We start from the raw sequence: 19,289 nt of genomic DNA, 5'->3' as shown, positions 1-19,289 counted from the left end.
ACACTGTGCCAGGTAGTGGTAAGTGGTATATGGTATAGGTAAAACAAATAAGGTGAAGAGATAAAGAATGACAATAATATTGTAGGAAAACCTTGGAAGGTATCTATAAGGAAATAATATTTATTCAGAGACCTCAGTAAAGTGAGGGGATGATAGACAAAATAAAACAAACAATAAATCAACTTACTACTAGGCTGGCATTACAAGTCATGTTAATCTGTTTTGCACATTATGGTTTATATGTATATGAGCGATGCAAAAACATTTAAAATATTTTACTCCCTTAGGAAGTTTAAATATTGTCTCTTCAATCTTGTTTGTATACTTAACTTGTCCCTCTTCATGGCTAACAGAGGAATATAAACAAAACAAAATTGTATTTTCATATTATGTTTCCATTAAAATGTTTTCTATCACTCTTTGGGAGGAAAAGCAGAGGAGATAAGCTACAGTCTGAGGGAAAATATTTGCAAATCACAAGTCCGATAAAAGAACATGTATCCAGGGGCTTCCCTGGTGGCGCAGTGGTTGAGAATCTGCCTGCCAATGCAGGGGACACGGGTTCGAGCCCTGGTCTGGGAAGATCCCACATGCCGCAGAGCGACTAAGCCCGTGAGCCACAATTACTGAGCCTGCGCGTCTGGAGCCTGTGCTCCACAACGGGAGAGGCCGCGACGGTGAGAGACCCGCACACCGCGATGAAGAGTGGCCCCCGCTTGCCGCAACTGGAGAAAGCCCTCGCACAGAAACGAAGACCCAACACAGCCAAAAATAAATATAAATAAATTAAAAAAAAAAAAAGAACATGTATCCAGAACATATACAGAACTCTCAAAACACAAGACAAAGAATCCAATTATTAAAATATGGGCAAAGTGTTTGAATAGACACTTCATCAAAAAAGATATATAGATGGCAAATAAAGACATGAAATGATACTCAACATCATTTATCACCAGGGAAATGCAAATTACAACCATAATGAGATTCTACTACATGCCTATTACAATGTTTAAAATTAAAAAGTCTGACCAGGGACTTCCCTGGCGGTCCAGTGGCTAGGACTCCGCACTTCCACTGCAGGGGCCACGGGTTCAATCCTGGCGGAGAACTAAGATCCCGTGTGCTGTGAGGTGCAGCCAAAAAAAAAAAAAAAAAAAAGACTGACCATGCCAAATTTGATGAGGATAAAGAGCAACTAGAACTCCAATACACTGCTGGTGAGAATATAAAAATGGTACAAGCACTTTGGAAAACAATTTGCCATTTCGGTTTTTTTTTTTTTTTTGACGTGCTGCTGGTCTTGCAGGATCTCAGTTTCCTGACCAGGGATTCAACCAGACCCATGAAGTTAAAGCCCGGAATCCTAACCATTAGGCCACCAGGGAACTCCCATCATTTCTTTAAAAGTTAAATGTAACATCTACTCTATGTCCCAATCTCTCTACTCCCAAGTAATTGTCCAAGAGAAATGAAAGCATATATCCATATAAAGACTTGCACATGAATATTCAGAGCAGCTTTGTTTGTCATAATCAGAAACTGAAAACAACCCAAATGTCTATGAACAGATGAATGGATACATGTTGTGTTATATCCATACAATGGAATATGATTATGCAATAAAAAGGAATGAACTATTGATATACAACATGAATAAATCTCAAAATTATGCTGAGTGAAAGAAGACAAAAAAATGAGTGCACACTACATGATTTTGTTTACATAAAATTCTAGAAAATGCCAACTAAGCTACCGTGACAGAAAGCAGATCAGTGGTTGCCTAGAGTGGTGGCGTGAGGTGGGGAGGGGCCCAAGGAAACTTTTGGGTGTGATATGTTCATTACCTCAATTATGGTGACTGTTTCATGGTTATATACATATGTCAAACTTATTGTACCTTCTAAATATATACAGTTTGTTGTATGTATTTATACCTCAATAAAACTGTTTTTTAAAAGTCAGGCTTTTCTTTCCCTCTTTCCTTACAAATTAGAGGTAGTAATTACACTAACAAAAGATTTCCCCCATATATTTTAACTTCTTTTTGTATTACTTTCTTCAAATTATTTGTAGGAAAAATTCAAAGCACTTTCTTGGATCATCCATGGACTAAACAGAATACGTTTTATTTTAAAAATTCAAGTTACATAGTCTCAGCAAAGATAACACAAGATTTTATTCAACTAAAAATGTAAACATAAATGATTAAATAACCATATTATCACTAATATGAAATAAAATTTACCATGAAGTCTATATAGTTATGTGAAGGTACAGGGGTGAGATTTTCTTAAATCATCATCTTCAAAAAGTTCCTTATTTGACAGTTTTCCTATGATCTTACTTATCTAACACATGTTAGCATTACTATGACAGACTTTTGGACTCTATTCACAGTCAGTCTATCTAATACTTAACTATTTTTCACAGTGACAGTAAAATTATAGACGTTGATTATCATCTGGCAAAAAAAAAAAATTGTTCCAATAAGTAGGTAAACACTTTGTCACCTGTTTACAGTGTCAAGCTTAAGAGTAGTTTTTTTCAGTAAGGTACAGCAGTGACTAATGCTGAATAAAAAGCTCAAATTTTAATTCCTTCCAAGCAATAGTGGTACAGTTTATATTGAAACAGTCCTTTGTTTCAATATAAAATATCCAGCCTGCAAAGTAGTTGTATCTGAAGAGTAACAACTGAAATGAACTCTCAGGCATTTAAAATATTTTAGTTTCACACTTTAAAAATATTTCATAGGCAAAACATACATAGTTCCCTTCACCACTAACATCATCCTCCCCCAAAGAAAGGGAAACCAGCTGCCCCAAAAGCTTCAGGCAACTTCTGAAAACAGGAAGCAAAGAGTAACTGAAACTGCAGGGTAAGCCTGGTGAGCAATCTGCAGCCTGGTTAGCAAGGCCATTTTAATGTCTCTTTCAGGTCATGTTAGTAGCTCCCTTAGAAAGAAGTAAGTAGCACTTAAACACAGTATGTAGCACAGGTCCATGAGGCAAAGTGTTTTATACACATGGCAGTTTGAACCAAATATTCATCTTTCAATGGGATTAGTGTGTCACTATAGGTAATAGGGTAATGATAACAGTTAAGTAAATATGAACACTCAGTGTTTTACTAAACTTCGCTGGAATTTATCTTGTGTTTGAAATATAAAACTAGTAATTTATATGTTTTATAATCAACCACTGTCATTCTAACAACAGTGAACACTGCTCTGAGACTTGAGTGGAAAGGATAATTTTGAATGGCTTTTTTGAATTTTCTCACCAGCCTGAAATTTATTTTATTTTCATAAATACAACTTTACTTGCATATGACACATATTAAACGAGTTTACTTTATGGGAAAAGAAAATTTAAAGCTATATCGTCCATCTGTATGCCTGGTATCATACTAACATTTTACACATAGCCCCTGATAATCCTAATCCTTGACAGATGAGCAAGTAAAACCAAGAAAATATAGAGGTAAATTAGATGGTTAGATCATTATGTTGCCATCAAGGGTCCCCTCTGTAACAAGACCACAAACCAATTTACTTACAAATACATTCCCTGGAAAACAAGGGAAGTCAGATCCAAATTTAGATTAATTTGTCTAACAATACTGCTGAAAACCTAAATCACAGTATCTGTAGTTAATAGGGTCACCCCTAACTCAAAGAACAGCACTTTGAAATAAAATTTAGCTTTGAAAATATTCTTGTAACCTTTGTTCCTTCTGATCATAAAATACATGAAAGAAAAAAATCACATAAAATATTTTAAGATGAAGGAATATTAATTTTTCCCAAAAAGTAAGACTCCTAAAAGTGTGTTAGGTATAAATTGTGTTAAATGTTTCATTAACTCCTATCTTTTAATTTATGAGGAACGGTTTTTTGTTCATTTTTCATTTCATTATTTCTATTCAGAATTCTTTATATCATTTGCCCCAAGTTATACTCTACATTTGTGTAAAAGACCAACATTCACAGTTTACACACCAAGTGATACAGATGGCTAACAAATTCCAACTAATAAAATCGCACTTACCTATCCACACATATCACTTGCTATCCTCTCACCCCATTTTGTTTTTCTTTTTTGCACATTTACACTTCCAGACATAATGTATTTGACAGTTTGGTACTATCAAGTCCTTTTCTCTAAAATGTAAGTTTCATGAGGGTGACACTTGTTTTGTTTGCTGCTGTATCCCCAGTTCCTTGAACTATAGACTTGATATATACAGGCAGAAATAAACTCCTAAACCTCTACACTTGGAGCGCTTTGCTTCCCAGAAGCTAAGTTCTGTGTAAGCCTGAAAATGCAAGAATATTACACAAGTTCTTTTTAATGCTCTAAATGCATCTTCATTAAATCGTACTCTTGGTTCAGAAACGAATAAGATTCTTAGCTTGATTAATGTAGTATTTTGCTAACATTTCGACACCAGGCCTTGGAACAAAAGGCTCCTTGTTCTCTGATAGAAAATAAAGCTGAGAAGAGATCTTATCAAATAAGAAATGTAGTACCTGTTGCCTGGACAATTTGTTTTTCCTCTTCAAGCAACAACATGCTCCAATCTCTAGTTTGAAACTGTAACTAGAAAATGTAAATTTATTGCATACGTTCCTAAAGTTCCAAAAATATACAAAAAAGACCCGAATTTTAGTTATCCTGAACACTTTACTGCTGCTACTCCTAGAATTCCATTACCTCTGCCATATCACACAGAATGCAATATTTGTTCTACATCCTCATATGAAGGTTGCTTCCAACTGAATGTTTTGAGTAGTACCAAACCTTCAACAATAACATGGTTGTTGACAAAAAGGAACAAGAGAGCATGTAAAGAAAACATTTTAAATGACTGGGCTTGAGAATATGTAGTGCAGATCTCCAGTGGATGCCTGAAACTGTGGATAGTACAGAATGCTATATAAACTATATTTTTCCCTATATATACATACATACATATGATAAAGTTTAATTTACAAATCAGGCACATAAGAGGCACATTAACAACAATAACTAATAATAAAACAATTCCAACAATACGCTGTAACAAAAGTTATATGAATGTGGTCTCTCTCTCTCTCTCTCGAAATATCTTACGCTACTGTACTCATCCTTCTTGTGATGATGTGCGATGATAAAATGCCTACGTAATGAGATGCAGTAAGGTGAATGACACAGGCACTGTGATACAGTGTTAGGCTACCATTGACCTTCTGATGATATGTCAGAAGGAGGATCATCAGCTTTGGGTGATCCTGGATTACTGAGCCATGAGGATGACTGTGATTGTGGATCCCAGGCAGGATGGTGCACGATTGCATCACACTACTCAGAACGGCACACAGTCTAAAACTTATGAATTGTTTATTTCTGGAATTTTCCATTTAATATTTTCAGACTATGGTTGACTGCAGGTAACTGAAACTGTGGAAAGTGAAACTGCAGATAAGGGGGGACCACAATATGATTTTTATTTCTTCAAAACATTGCTATAATTAACTAAGCTATAATTAATTAATTATAATTAAACTGTAATTTCAAAAGCATAAAGGTAACAGAGCTGAAAAGTTTTTACATTCAGCTAATATATAACACTTTGCACCTTTAGTAATCATTCTTGAATATTCTTTTAAAAGGCAGATAAAAAATTCTGCTATATTTCAAAAAGAACTCATTCTCTTACCAATGAGCTCCTGGCTCATCATTCAATTTTGTTTTACCTGTTATCTTTCCTCTTTCAAAATAATAAAGAGATAAAAATCAGAAAGGCAGAAATAATCACCATGGTATTTCTACTTTTTTGTATATATACACTCATATTTATGGCGTACTTCACTTATTTGGTAAAAATTCAGAGATACACATAAGTTCAATGCCTTAGTAATGCTAACATAATAATGGCTAACATTTATTGAGTGCTCACTTTTTTTTCATGTATTATTCTAAGCTCTATACTTATTTTATCTAATTAACTTCTCACAACAACCATATGAATTAGGTACTATTATCTTCATTGTACAAAGAAGAAAACAGCATAGAGAAGTTAAATAATTTGACCAGGGTCACAGAATTATCACACAGAAGGGTCACTTGTAGTGAAGAGTGCAGATTCTGGAGCCATTCTGTCCGGGTTCAAAACCTGGCTCCAACACCAACTTAGCTCTATGTTTGAGCAAATTATACAATCACTTCAGTTTCTTCAACTCAAAAATGGTCAGAGTTGGAACAAGGATTTAATGCATTAATAAGCGCAAGGTGCTAAGAACAGTGGCTGACACACAGTGTGTAATAAATTATTATTTATAATACTAGAGCCCACAGTGTTTAATACTTGCGGCCTCTACACAATGTAGGGGCCTCTGCACAATGTAGTACTTTATGTTTGGAGGAATGTTATAATAGGTTTCTACTTTCAGAGTCAAAACTTCAGAGTGTCAATTATGTGGCAAAGGCTATACAATTTCACACATTTTTTCACGTCAATGTAAGTATCCTAAATCTAATCTTAATCTACTATCTGTAGGTTTCTTTTGTTCCCGAAAGCTTAGTTCCACATAGGATTATCTCATCAAACCTACTGCAAAAGTCAATAATCCAAGGTTAAACATATGGCATTTACTGATTTCAGATTTGTGAAAGATGCTGATGTTTCATCTGGGTCTTATTTACAGCATACCGTGCTTAAATTCTTACAAATATATAAAATTTTTACAATTTTCACACAGAATGTTTCAGCTGTTTCAACCTCTACACCTTTAGCATGATCAGATAACTCAAAATTTTCACAATTTAGTGCATAACAAAAGCCATCCAGTCTTTATGAATTTACAGAGTAATTTTATGACAAACACAATGGTAGAAAAAGAATGTGTAACACAAATGCTAATTGAACACCACATTAAAGGTAGACTAAGCAGAAAAAATAAACAGCATTTATAAGCCTAAATATAAAAAAAGCAAAACCATGCAACTTTTAGAAGAAAACAGAGACGAAAAGCCCTATGACATCAAGGTAGGGAAGGTTTTCTTGGATAAAAGACAACATAAACCATAAAGGAAAAGATAGACAAATCTGAGTATGTTAAAATTTAAAGCTTCTTCCTGCCAAAAACATTTAGTCTGAATTTAAACATCTAAGGAAATGATCAGACAAATCCAAATTGAAGGACATTGTACAAAACAACTGACCTGGATTCTTCAAATATATCAATACTATGAAAACAAACGAAAGTCTGGGGACCTGTTGTCGATTAAAAGTAACTAAAGGGGGGCTTCCCTGGTGGCGCAGTGGTTGAGAATCTGCCTGCCAATGCAGGGGACACGGGTTCGAGCCCTGGTCTGGGAAGATCCCACATGCCGCGGAGCAACTAGGCCCGTGAGCCACAATTACTGAGCCTGCACGTCTGGAGCCTGTGCTCCGCAACAAGAGAGGCCGCGATAATGAGAGGCCCACGCACCACGATGAAGAGTGGCCCCCACTTGCCACAGCTAGAGAAAGCCCTCGCACAGAAACGAAGACCCAACACAGCCATAAATAAATAAATAAATAAACCCGAAAGTTAAAAAAAAAAAAACAAAAGTAACTAAAGGGACATGGCAACTAAATGCAACTCATGATCCTGGATCAGGGGTGGGGTTGGAGATTAAGTATAAAGGTCATTATTTGGACAATTGAGAAATTTTTAATATGCACTGTATATTAGATAATAATGTTGCATTCATATTAAATGTGATAATCATACTGTAGTTTTGTAGGACATCCTTGTTTTTAGGATATTCAAGTATATCTTTTAAGAGATGAAGTGCCATGATGTCTGCAAATTACTTTTAAATGGTTTAGGAAAAAAATGTATATATGAAATAAAAAGTAAATATGACAAAATGTTAACAGTTGGTGAATCCAGGTGAAAGATACAAGTGTATTCACTGAACTATCACTGCACTTTTCTGTAGGACTGAAATTTTTCAAATAAAAAGTTGGAATAAAAATGTAAAACTTATGCACAACAAAAAGTAAAGAGCAACCACTGAGAAGATTTTTGCAACATCGTAACTGAGAGAGGATTAGTATAAAGTCGAGATAAAGAGAGCTGCAAACTAATGATGGAAAAGAAAACGGAAAAAAAAAAAAAATGAGCCAACAGAAAAAAGAATGAAGCAATTTATAGAAAAGAAAACCTTACAATAAATGGATGCAAATGGAATAAATCCTTACAATAAATGGAAAAGCAAATTAAAATGAAATTTAATTTGATTTTAAAATTTAAGAGTCTGGCAATATCAATGTTTGTAAGGATATGGTAAAAAAGGAACTCTCACAACCTGCTGATGGGTGTTTTGTGTTTAGTATTTTGGAAAATAATTCAGCTTTATTTAATAAAGGTGAAGATCCTCATACCCTACCACCTAAGAATTCCCTAGGCTTAGAATTCTCTCTCACACATGTAAACAAGATGACATATCCAAGAATGTTTATTACAGCACTGTTACTAACAGCAAAAAAGGCAGAAACTCCTAAATATTCATAAACAAACTGGCTTATTCATATAATGCAATATTATAGAGAAATTAAAATGAATGAACTAAAGATATATCTACCAACATGGATATGTAGCAAAAACAATGTTAAATAACATCACTAATTATTAGGGAAATGCAAATTAAAACCACAAAGAGATATCACCTCTCACCTGACAGGAAGGCTACTATCAAAAAAAACAAGAAATAACAAGTGTTGGTGAGGATGTGGAGAGAAGGGAACCCTCATACACTGTTGGTGGGAACGTAAATTGGTGCAGCCACTATGAAAGATAGTATGGACATTCCTCAAAAAATTAATATGATCCAGCTATCCCACTTCTGGATATTTATCCAAAGAATACGAAAACACTAATCTGAAAACAGATACATGCACCCCTATGTTCATCCCGGCATTATTTACAATAGCCAAGATTGGAAACAACCTAGTGCCCATCAGTGGATGAAAAGATGTGGGGTATATATATATACACATACAATGAAATACTACTCGGCCATAAAAAGATGAAATCTTGCCATTTGCAACTACATTGATGGACCTTAAGGATATCATGCTAAGTGAAATAAGTCAGATGGAGAAAGACAAATACCACATGATTTCACTCATGTGGAATATAAAAAACTAATAAACAAACAATAAATAAATGAACAAACCAAACCAAACAAAAACATAGAACAGAGTAGTAGTGAGCCACAGGGGGAGTGGGAGGGGGAGGGCAAAATGGGTAAAGGGGAGCAACCATACGGTGATGGACGAACACTACATTTTTGGTGGTGAGCAAAGGGTATACAGAAGTAGAAATAAAACACTGTACTTGTGAAACTTATATAATGTTATAAATCAATGTTACATCAATAAAATAAATTTAAAAAAGAACGAATAGCCCCAACATTGGGACAGACTTGGAAACACAGGATGGGCAAGAAGTTAAACATTGCCCACCCCCCCAAAAAAAATCTTCATATGAGCTTCTTTCATCAGTGCTTTATCATAAAATCATATCTTCAAAAAAAATAAAAACAATGTTGAATAAAAAACCAAGTTGCAGAATCATGTGCATAATACATTAAACAAGAGTATATGCACTTTCAGGGATATATACATATTAGTAAAAGTATACAAACATAATGGGAATGATAATTACTGAATTCATGACAGGGAAAGAGAGGGGAATAGGATCAGCAAGGATTCATACAGGCCTCAACTGTATCTGTAATTTTATCCCTTTGAAAAATATAGTAAATTGAAAAGAAAGACTACACAATTAGAAAATGGGTAAAAAAAACCACAAAATAAATATGATGGCCTATAATTAAGATGATCGTTACATTATTTCCTATATTTTGAAATATTTCATATTTTTGAATAAATTTATATTAAAACATTAAAGAAACCACATTAAACTGAACCAAGGAGCATTAAAAAACATATACTCCACTGGACATTGGAAACAGAAATACTAATACAGCGGTCACTCTGTATCCGTGGGGGTTGGTGCCAGGACACCCCCCCAATCACAGATACCAAAATCCAGGATGCTCAAGCTCCTTACATAAAATGGCGCACTACAGTCGCCTCTCTGTTTTTTTTCCCCTGCTCTGCATCCAGATACGACGGGCCTACTGTACCCAACAAATTTACCAAGATGTATATTCTATATGTATATAAATATAAATGTATATATATTTATATATATATACACACACACACATATATTTTTAGCCATTAAACTTCAGGCACCAGATTTCAGTCTTCTCTTTCCAAGGAGATCCTGACACAGCAGGCTTTTTCATCTCACACTCCTGATAATGCTTCCCAATCAAAAGAAACACACAAAAGATAGGAACAAATAGTTCAACACTCTCCAAGGCAATTTAATCCTTTGGAGTATGCATTCCACCTAAAAGGGGGGCTATTTTGCTGCTCTGCTGGCAATTTTGCTATTTGGTGGGGGGTGGGGTGGGGGTGGGAGTTGCTGCTAAAGTTGTTTTCCACAGAAAGGAAAAGAAAAAACAGCCACTGCAAACCTTGGTAACCAATCATAGAACACAAATTTCAAATGGTAAGAAGTCATATAAGATTTACTGTGCGGCTTCCCTGGTGGCACAGTGGTTAAGAATCTGCCTGCCAATGCAGGGAATACGGGTTCGAGCCCTGGTCCGGGAAGATCCCACATGCCGCAGAGCAACTAAGCTCGTGAGCCGCAACTACTGAGTCTGCGCTCTAGAGCCTGCGAGCCACAACTACTAAGCCCATGCGCCGCAACTACTGAAGCCCACGCACCTAGAGCCAGTGCTCCTCAAAAAGAGAAGCCACCACAATGAGAAGTCCGCGAACCGCAACGAAGAGTAGCCCCTGCTCGCCGCAACTAGAGAAAGCCCAGTCGGCGCGCAGCAACAAAGACCCAATGCAGCCAAAAATAAATAAAATAATTAATTTTTTAAAAATGCTTTAAAAAAATTATTTAAAAAAAAGGATTTACTGTGTCAAATAACAAGGACCTTAGCACTGCATAACAATTTGCTATCAATTTCCTTAAAGCAAATAATTTTTCAGGTCTGAACTTAAAAAACGAAACAAACACCAGCTACTCATAAATAAGAGTTGTCTTACTTTATTAATTCTGCCCTATCTTCAAGAAACCCATGTAGCATATCTTGTAAACAGTTTACTAGAATTTCTCTCTCCAGGTTTTTTTTTTATTAATTAATTAATTTATTTATTTATTTTTGGCTGTGTTGGGTCTTCGTTGCTGCACACTGGCTTTCTCTAGTTGCGGCGAGGTGCGCAGGTTTCTCACTGCGGAGGCTTCTCTTGTTGCGGAGCATGGGCTCTAGGCGTGCGGGCTTCAGTAGTTGTGGCTCGCAGGCTCTAGAGTGCAGGCTCAGTAGTTGTGGTTCACGGGTTCTAGAGTGCAGGCTCAGTAGTTGTGGCACACGGGCTTAGTTGCTCTGCGGCATGTGGGATCTTCCCGGACCAGGGGTCAAACCCATGTCTCCTGCACTGGCAGGCGGATTCTTAACCACTGCGCCACCAGGGAAGTCCTCCCTCTACAGTTTTATCTCATAGTATTGCTCTACCAAACCCTTTGCTTTAGTGAGAACAATCTATTCAGTAAACCCTCAATATATCCACTTTTGCATCCTCTCCCTACTCTCAAGTGTCACCTTCTCTATGATGTTTTCCCTGATCCCACCAACCTACAGTAATCTCTCCACTTTGAATGAAAAAAAACAGAATAGCTAACATTTACAGAGAATTTAATGTGTGCCTGTATTGCTTCAATGGAATTACCCCATTCACCCCACACAACTCTGTGAAATTTGAAATTTGTTCTATTTTTCCCTTTTTCATGGTGAGAGAAACTGAGTGAAGCTCTCTACGGTTAAGTTCTCCAAGGGTGCATGGATGGTAAGTGGCAAAGCCAGGTCTCAAACCCAGACTCCAAAACCCAGGTCCTTAAACATATGCGATGCTGCCTCCTGGCTCACGTGCCTTTGCATTGATGGCCTTTACTGCTCACGTGTCATTTAACATATGCCTTGTGATATTTAACATTTTGTGTTCCGAGATGTCTAAGCAGCTCAAAATATTACATTCATTCAACAAAAATTTACTGAGAGCCTGTATGCCAGGCATTGTTGACTACTGGGCATAAAAGCATGTTACAGAGCCTCCACAAATGAAAAGTAGATGAATTCTCTAGACACATGGACATCCCAAAAATGTGGGGAACTGCAAAATTTTAAATATGTACACAGCAATTATAACTACATAAAAATTATATGTACATAAGAACTGGAAAAGATATGATATTTATTTATCATAAATAACATGATAAAGTTGGTTGTTTTTTTTTTTAACTATTGAATTTAAGCTTTTTGGTAAGAGAGGTAAGCAATAAAAAGATGTACTTTTTTAAAAAAAACATGTTTTGTGTGCTTTCTTTCCCCCATTAAACAGTAGAAATAGCCTAGAGACAGATGAATGAACATTCCTCCTAACATTCTACTGTAATTTGGCTTTCTTTAGGAAGATACACCTGGTATCACTAGTAAGGTTTGCAGATACCCTATGTAAATATCTATATAAATCTTCCTACAATTATAAACTTTTGGAAACTTGAGGCTGATTGTAAATTTGCAAACAATGGAATCAAATCTTAGAACGGAATGAACCCTTGCAAACAACTCCTTTGGCCCTCTCATTTTACAGATTAGCTAATCACTGAATTCTAAATATCTAAAATCTGGGGACTTCTCTGGTGGCGCAGTGGTTAAGAATCCGCCTGCCAATGTAGGGGACACGGGTTCGATCCCTGGTCCAGGAAGATCTCACATTCCTTGGAGCAACTAGGCCCACGTGCCACAACTACTGAGCCCCCATGTTGCAACTACTGAAGCCCGCGTGCCTAGAGCCCGTCCTCTGCAACAAGAGAAGCCACCGTAAGGAGAAGCCCGCGCACCGCAACGAAGACCCAACGCCGCCAAACATAAATAAATAAAATAAATAAATTTATTTAAAAATTAATTAAATAAAATCTAAAGTCTGGGTTGATGAGAGTAATGCAGCACCTATACTGAAATGTAGTGGCTTACACTGCAATAGAAATGCATTTCAAAAATAAAGTCTGTGTGCGCTAGCATCAGCCCAGCATGTAGAGTTCTGCTTTTAATTACAAGCTGTGTCGTCTTGAACTTAACCTCTTCAGGCCTGGATGTCTTCATCTGGATAAATTCTAACCAGTGCTGAAAAGTGTCGAGGTAAATATCTAAAAAGACCTCAATAACATTAAGTTTCCACGGTAAATAGCACTGTTTCACATTACAGTTACCAGAGTTTGCATCCGCTGCCTTAAGAGGCAAAATGAACAGTATATACGCATTATGAAACAAGTTCAATCAAGAAGAACCTGTCCGCACCCGAACACGCGCGCACACACACAGAATCCTATAATGGTGACTAGTCATTGCAGAGCACTGCACTTAACAATGCATCCTCAAAATAACGGCCCAAAGCCGGGAAAACAGTCTGACATCCAACTCTACCTATTGCCTTTATTTTTATTTTTTTATTTTTTCCTACTGCCTTTAAAAGCTAAGGCCTACCGAAGTAAAAGCCCCCAAACGTCATGCTTACAACTAATGGTTTAGGCCTCAGATTTGCATCTCACTCTCGGCTCTCGAGGGCTTCAGGGTACCCCAGGAAAAGGAAAGGAATAGACTGCCACCGGACAGTTGGCCCCTGACTTGGGAGCCATTGGGAAACAACTAGCACTTTTTTTTGCGGCGGCCTGCAATTCGGTGTGAGCTTTCCAGGAAGTGCTGCAAACGACGAAACTGGCATGTGGGCTTTCAGTTGGCAATTTCTGGTGGTTCTTGCTACAACGCTGTCAACCTTGCATCCTAACACAGCGGCTGGCTAGTTCCTCGGGGTTGACCGGGAACGCGCAAGGGGTGGGGAGGTCCATTAACAGGGCGGAAAAGCAGGCTTCGGGTGCGGACGGGAGGAGGCCAGGCGTCGGCCGTAAAATATACGCAGAACTGAGTAAAGAGGTGTCCGTCCGAGGCGGGATGGGGGCTGCCACCAGCGTGAGGGAAAAGCGGGGCACCGGGCCGGAAAGCAGCGAGGCGAAGGGCCGCGCTCCGAGGGTAAGGCGGCTCCCAGCGAGCCCAAGGCCAGGAAACAATGGCGCAAGCGTGACGTGGGGCCGGGGGCGTCGCCGCGGCGCGGAGCAAGGGGCTGCTCCGAGGCCGGGGCGACCTGGGGCTGGAGACGTGCGGGGTCCGCTGGCTCTCAGGCGGGCGCCCGGACGAGCGGGGCCTGAGGGGCGTAGCGGCCGGGTAGGGCCGAGGCGGGGGCAGGCGGGGGGCCCTGGCCCAGGTCGCGCGCTCTGCCGCGCACTCTCCCTCGCTCCCTTGCCCGCCCGCTCCTTCCCCTCCCGCCCGCGGGTCCCGCCGCACTCACCGACCCCACCGCACGGCAGCAAACCCAGAGCGCAACTGCCGCAGCCGCCCGGGCGCGCGCCCTCCCAGCCCCCGCCGCCCCGGCACCGCCCCCGGCTCGCGCCCGGCCAGGGACCAGCGCGCTGTTCCGTCCCCCAGCTCCGCCGCAGAACCCGGCCTCCGCGACGCTCCCTGGCCGCGCTGCGGGAGTGGAACCGCGAGGCGGGCCTGCGTCCCGGTCCCTTGCCTGGGTCTGAGGATCTTCAGGACATTGCCCGCTGCTGAGCTGTGGGGTGACGCACGTTGACAACCCTTCCATGTCCTTTAGGTCTCCATCCCTGGGCCTTCTGCAGGGCCCTGGACTACCTCACTTATACTCCAACGCTTTCTCTTAGGGGGGTGGGGGCATCCGTTTTCCCAGCCACAGAATCTTCCAGTCGAATCGGACCTCAAAAACCCTCTGGTCCAGACTCCCATACCACGCCTGAATCCCAATGATGACTGAAAGTACCGGCTTTGGAGTTTGTCAGAAAGGGTTGGAACCCCAGTTCCACAACTTGCCAACTGTGTCACTTTGGGTGATACATCTAACTTCATCATACCTAGTTCCCTCATCTTCAATATAGGGGTGGATAACAACAGTACCTACCTCATGGGGTGGTGACAGGATGAAATAAGATAACAGAGGTAAGATCCTCGGCACAGTCCTGGCACATGGCACTCAAGAAATGTTCATTATTATATCAACTCCCACCCACCCACCACCAACTCGCATCTGAAAGAAGACTCCTCAGTGACAGAAGGCCACTATTTCCAGAGCAATGCATTCCTTAGTCTCGGCAGTTCTGACCAGCCAGAAGGTGTTTCTTAAGCGTCCACTCTCTGGCCCAAGTCCTATCCTTTGGAGCCTCAGAGAACAAACAGGTCTAATCTCTCTCCCACCTTCCACTTTTCAGATACTTGAAGACTTCTGCCCAAGGTCTTCTCTCTTCCAGACCAGTATCTCCCATTCCTTCCATTGTTTCTCCTTTGTCCTCATTTTGAGGGTCTTTGTCCTCATTCTTCTCACGCACCTACTCAGTTTGATTGTGGCTACTCTAGAGTATGTTGCCCAAGACTGAACCAAATGTTTGTGGTACCATCAGAGCAGAGCAGGACTGTAGCTTCCTCCTTATACTGCCTTGCATTCAAGCAATAAAGTTCTTGGTGCCTGCACTACTGACTCATTGAACTTATAGTCAGCTAAAACCTCCAAGACTTTTTAATAAGTGCTCTGCTGGAGCATTTCTACCCTCTCGTGTTTTTGAGCCAACTTCAGGTCGGCTGAGGACAGGGCTTGGGGCTCTAACCTACTAGATTTTTCAGGATATGTGGGGAGAAGAAATAGGAGTTGGAAGGTAGTCTGACACTACCTTTAAACCAAGGGCACATGGAAAAAGGCCAGAGTTTGTGTCTAAAGACCATGGCACTAAGCAAATAGAAAAAATATATATATGCAATGTGATCTCATCTGAGCAAAAAATGTGCATGCACACACACACACAAGACTAGAAAGAAATATGTAAGTATGTTCATAGTGGTTTTCTTTCAGTGATAAGACTTGGGGTGGTTTCTTTTATTCTTTATACTTTTTCATAAATTTCCCAGATTTTCTACATTGTTTATATTACTTTTATAATCAAGAAATTTGTTTCCAAAAGGAAAAAACCAGAAAAAAAAATTTTTTTAATCAGAGAGATGAAATAACTTGAAAAAAATGGGAAACAAAGTTAAGAGATAACAGGCTAGGAGAAAACATTTGTAATATATAAAACAAAGGATATGTATGTGGAACATATAAAGGACTCAACAAATCAATAGAGAAAAAATTCACTAGAAAAATGGGCAAATGTAAATAGGCAGTTCACAGAAAAAAAAATATAAATTGCCAATAAGAATACAAAAAGATGCCCAACCTCAGTAGTAACCAGGGAAATGGAAATTAAAACAGAAATTGGCAACAATTTTTAAGCTTCATGATATCAAAAGAATGTAAATTGTCACAGCCATTTAAAGGGCAATTGGACAACATCTATTAAATCCGCGTCTCAGCAATGCCACTTCTAGTTATCTACCATAACTCCATGTTATGGAGGTATGTACAAGGATAATTACTATCATACTGCTAATAAAGAAAATTTGGAATCAGCCATAATGCCCAGCAATAGGGGAATGGCTAAATAAAATGTAGAGTACTCATATAATGGAATTCTGTAGAGAATTTTAAATAAATGACCTTGATCTATATATGTTAATATAGATCTATCTCAAAAGCATATTGTTGAATGAAAACAGCAAATTGCAGCATGAGATTGATTGACTGATTTGATATTTTTAAAAAACTCTCCCCAAAATGCATAACTTTAGTTTAATCATGAAAAATCATCAGACAAGCCCAAATTGAGGGATATTCTACAAAATACCTGACCTGGACTCTTCAAAAGTGTTAAGGTCATGAAAGCCAAGAAAAGACTGAGTATTATTACAGATTGAAGGAGACTAAGGAGACAAGACAACTAAACACAATGTGGGATCCCGGATTGGATCTTGGAAAAGAAAAGGAACATTAGTGGGAAAACTGGTGAAGTTCTAATAAAGTCTATAGTTTAGTTAATAGTATTGTTCCAATGTTAACTTCTTCGTTTTGATGACTGGAGTTATGTAAGCTGGTAGCACTAGGACAGGCTGAGTGAAAGGTACACTGAAACTTTCTGTACTATCTTTGTAACTCTTCTGTAAATCTTAAATTATTTCAAAATAAAAAGTTAATATAAAACACAGAAATACCATTATTTCTTATCCTCCCTGCTATAGACAATATTTGTGTCCCCTCTAATTTCATATGCTGAAACCTCATCCCCAGTGTGATGGTATCTGAAGGTGGGCCTTTGGGAGGTAATTAGGTCGTGAGGGCAGAGCTCTCATAAACGGAATTAGTGTCCTTATAAAAGAGATCCCAGAGAGCTGCCCACTCCCTTCTGCCCTGTGAGGACACAGCAAGAAGACAGCTGTCTCTGAACCAGGAAGTGGGCCTTCACCAAACACCGAATCTGCTAATACCTTGCTTTTGGGCTTCCCAGACTCTAGAACTGTGAGAAATAAATTTCTATTATTTATAGACCACCCAGTCTCTGGTATCCTGTTATAGCAGCCTGAACTAAGACAATTACATATTAAGTTTGTAAAAGATTTTCAAAACAGATTGTAAGGCTACCTGCCAAACTCTTTTATCAGAGGTTACCTTTAAGACAAGGATAAAGGACCAAGATTGTGGATAATGTTCAAAGGGGGTATTAGCTTTAGTTTTAATGTTTTAGAAGATAAATGTACTCATGCATTGCATTTTTTTAAAAAAATAAATTTATTTATTTATTTTGGTGGCATTGGGTCTTTGTTGCTGCATGCAGGCTTTCTCTAGTTGCGGCGGGCAGGGGCTACTCTTCGTTGAGGTACGCGGGCTTCTCATTGCGGTGGCTTCTCTTGTTGCGAAGCACGGGCTCTAGGCGCACGGGCTTCAGTAGTTGTGGCGTGCGGGCTCAGTGGTTGTAGCGCACAGGCTTAGTTGCTCCGCGGCATGTGGGATCTTCCCGGACCAGGGCTCAAACCCGTGTACCCTGCACTGGCAGGCAGATTCTTAACCACTGCGCCACCAGGGAAGTCCCATGCATTGCTTTTTTAATCAAAAATTAATTTTACAAAGGCAAAAGGACAAGATACCTGGTCTCATGACTTTCAGGAGTAAGACAAGCCATGCCAACTACGAAACAACCTTCTAACAGAGGGTTGGGGAGCCTGAGGAAGCAATGAAGAGCCTTAAGTGGCTTGCTTGGTGTCTCTGACTTGACATTGGCGGAAGGGCCCAGGCAGTACTTGGCAAGAAAGGCCATCCCACTGTGGCCTTGGATGGCTTCTCACCAAACTCCCTGCCCAAGCACCCACATGGCTACCCTACCCCTCTGATTAACACAATTTCCCCCTAGAATACCATAAACTCTGAGTCACCCAGAATGTGAGCTGCGTTTACAGGTCACTCATCAGTTTTCTGCTTCTTGGCAGAATCCCTCAGAGAAACGCAAGCATTGCTCAATACCCTGGCCTACGGCCTAGAAACAGCCTGCCCCCAGATCTTTCTCCCAGGAAGTACTCAGTCATAGATCTCCAATCAGCCACCTTGGAAGTCTCCTCTCTTTTTCATCCATCTTTCTCTAACAGCACAGGGTCAGCACTTACTGTGATAATGCATTATTCGAGGAGACAATCAGAAAACATTTAGTCCAGCTAGAAACATCTAGTCCAAGTTGAGAGACAGGACATCCATGTAAGACTTAGGAGCACCTACATGTCTTCAAAAATATGCACTAAACTCCTTCCATATGCCTAACACTGATCAATAAAGACATGAGTTTCTGCCCTCATGTAGGTTTCTGACTGCCTGGAAAGATGGACTTTAAACAAACAAAAAATTATTTTACTACAATTAGTAAGTGCTATGCAGGAAAAGTAAAAGATGCTTTGAGGGAGAACAAAATAGGGGCTCGGCTTTGGGGTAGGGAGAGGGTCAGGAACATCTCAGCTGAGCCCTGAAGGATGAATAGGAATTTTTTAAGTAAAAAAAGTGAGAGAGAGGCTTACTTGGAAGAGTAGAGAATCCCTGAAAAAGGGACCAGTTGGCACAAAGGCCCTGAAGTAGGGATGAGCCTTGTATTATCTGCAGAATGATCAGCAGCCTAGAGGGAAAGGGGGAAA

General features: G+C 39.4%; 1 protein-coding gene across 1 annotated transcript in view; it reads right to left on the bottom strand.

Moving 5' to 3' along the window:
• The window catches only part of NT5C2 (5'-nucleotidase, cytosolic II), a 105,880-nt gene extending 91,317 nt beyond the window's left edge, over positions 1 to 14,563 (bottom strand). Inside the window, exon 1 of the mRNA XM_036828129.1 lies at positions 14,527 to 14,563. The gene's annotated coding sequence lies outside the window, so the exon portion shown is untranslated. The remainder of the gene's footprint in view (positions 1 to 14,526) is intronic.
• Between the last annotated feature and the right edge of the window lie 4,726 nt (positions 14,564 to 19,289).

This window comes from Balaenoptera musculus, chromosome 16 (genome assembly GCF_009873245.2).
Source record: "Balaenoptera musculus isolate JJ_BM4_2016_0621 chromosome 16, mBalMus1.pri.v3, whole genome shotgun sequence".
NCBI lineage: Eukaryota > Metazoa > Chordata > Mammalia > Artiodactyla > Balaenopteridae > Balaenoptera > Balaenoptera musculus.
Note: the sequence above shows the minus strand (reverse complement) of the source record. Positions and strands in the feature narration are given on the sequence as shown.